The following is a 2489-nucleotide window of genomic DNA, read 5'->3' on the forward strand; positions in this document are numbered from 1 at the left end:
GGTGGGGGGGGGTGGGGGGGTGTCATCCCATGTGGATGCTGCTGTCCTTATAAAATACACACAGGAAGACAGATAATGGAAGGCCACCACGTCACCATACAACAAGGCAAAGACTGCCAAGGAGCTAGGAGGCAGGCAGGGAACAAATTCTCCCTCATAGCCTAAAAACGAGTCAACAGAGCAAAGGCACAGAGCTCGACATTCAGCCTCCAGATTGTGAGACAATACATTTGTTGTAAGACCCTCGTGTTAGTACTTTGTCACAGCTGCTGTAAGACACTAATGTGCACAACCATATACAGTTCTTTATGGTTTAGAAGGGTTAATATTTTATTCTTTTAGAGCATCAACAGATTTGGCTACCTTAAAGTTTAAAACTTCTGTAAGTCATAATCATAATAAAGCAAAAGACAAAATAGGGTGGGGCAGGAATATCTGGGATATGAAAGGCAAAAGTAAAAATTCATTAAATAAAAACTCTTATAAATTAATAGAAAACATCCATCCCAGAGACACAATTAATATTATATTCAACTAAAATAAAATACAAATGAGAAATAGCAGATCTTTGGTGTTCAGCATTTGTAATTAAAATAAGTATACATTTAAATATTGAAACAACACAGTTCATCTATATAAAGGTTGTGACAATTCTAACAAAATATTATACGCTGTAACGTGAAAAATATTAACAGCTATTACCTTGACTAGTGAGATTGTTTCATTCTTATACTTTTTCTGAATCAACCAATTTTTATCCAATAGGTATGCAGCATGACTTTTGCAATTGCAGTAGAACAGGCCTAGTACAGGGTTATGAAGTGACACGCTTTTAAAATGCTTAATTCTAGTAACTATTTATATTCCAAGAAATGGTGCAAGAAATGCATCTGGAATTTCCTAACCCCAAGAAACACTGCAACTGTAACCCTGTGTAGGTGACATCTAATTAAAGGGTGCAGATCATTCATAAGCATTGTTTTCTACATAACAATAACTTTAGGGTCAAGTGAGAAAAGTTGGAGCACATTAAAAATATAGACTTTTAACTAAATTCCACTACTAAGGTTTTAGTTTTTATTTATTCTTTTTGCCTTTTTTTGACGAGTAGTTCTGAGAACTTAAGCTAATTCATTGATTTCCTTGTATAGCTTTCCTTATGAAATGAGTCTAGTGCTTAAAGAGAAAAAAACAAAAAACATGAACGCTTTTATACCCTGAAAAACTCAGCCAGCTGCCATCCAGCCTTCTCCAACTCAGTGACTATAAGCGCTGCATAAATAGGGACTCATAGTTTAATGTGAATTGCCCATCATGTTCAAGTATCCCTGAAATGAAGTACACATTCAAATGTACATAATACTAATATGCACATAATACTAATATACATCCTATGATGTCATTCTTCATAGGGCTAACATTACATTGTTATCTGAGTGAATCCCCCCTGCCCCACCTTAAAGAGATTTCTTAATTCCCTTTATTCCTGCTTTGTCTTCCTCCCCATCCCACTCCCACCCTCCATTCCCAGGCTGACGATGTAGTATGTGACCCCCCCTCCAAGCGCCCCTTCCTCCCCCCCCAATCCTAATCAGTTGACAATACAGGAAAGCCCTAATCCCCATGTTTTGAAGACCCTAGTTTTATTGATGCATACAAAACAAACCAACCACGCAGCACTTCCTCTTACAACCATGACACATAAAATACATATTAACAAAACATGTAAAACTTTATAGAGGTTAATAAGAAATTAACCTCTTCGTTCTTTCAAATACGTACCCCCAATCGAAATCAACAAATAATTTAGTAAGACAGAGTATCCTGAAAAGGGGGGAGAACACTGTTTCCATAAGGTACACAAACAAGCCCACCAGGTAGGTGACTTTCGTTACCGGACAGAAGCGCGGCCCGCAGAGGAGAACCCAGGTCCCTGCAGAACCACCAGCGGCCCACACTTTCAGCCCCGTCGGTCCGCTGACGGTGGGCCCCGGGCGCGCAGCCAGCCGAGAGCTGGGCGGCCCAGTGCCGGGCCGGCCTCCGGCCGAGGGGAGCCCCGGAGCCCGCGACAGACAGCGCCGAGACTCGCCCCCACCTCTCCGCGCCGCGAGCTGCGCTGCCCACGTGAGCCCTGCTCTCCGCAGAGTCCGCGCGGCCCGGCCGATCGCGCTGCTCTTCTCCAAGTTTGGCCCCCGCGCCTCCAGAATCCCCGTCGCCCACCTCCTGCCCCACCCCCGCTCCCCGAAAGCCGCCGCGACACCCCACCAGACGCTCGCCCGAGATGCCCTCCGCGGACAGCCGGGCGGAGTGGGCATGGACTGCGCTCCGCACTTACCGCAGCGCCAGCGGAGAGCCCCCGCCGCAGAGGGTGTGAGCCCAGCACTCCGACGCCCTTGACCCTCGGCGCGGGAGCCGCGGGCCCACCCAGGCGGCGGTGCAATCAGTGCCCGCGGGCAGCGGCTGCACCTGGGGCCGTGCGCTCCGCCCCC

The 2489-nt window shown here is 46.3% G+C and overlaps 1 protein-coding gene across 3 annotated transcripts in view; it reads right to left on the reverse strand.

Annotated features, from left to right (window-relative positions):
* Window positions 1-2398, reverse strand: part of MTUS1 (microtubule associated scaffold protein 1) — a 170189-nt gene extending 167791 nt beyond the window's left edge. For all 3 annotated transcript variants that reach the window (XM_004696163.2, XM_045286920.1, XM_045286919.1), the window contains exon 1: window positions 2336-2398. The gene's annotated coding sequence lies outside the window, so the exon portion shown is untranslated. The remainder of the gene's footprint in view (window positions 1-2335) is intronic.
* Between the last annotated feature and the right edge of the window lie 91 nt (window positions 2399-2489).

This window comes from Echinops telfairi, unplaced genomic scaffold (genome assembly GCF_000313985.2).
Source record: "Echinops telfairi isolate 266 unplaced genomic scaffold, ASM31398v2 ScPeMD7_9;HRSCAF=40, whole genome shotgun sequence".
Classification (NCBI taxonomy): domain Eukaryota; kingdom Metazoa; phylum Chordata; class Mammalia; order Afrosoricida; family Tenrecidae; genus Echinops; species Echinops telfairi.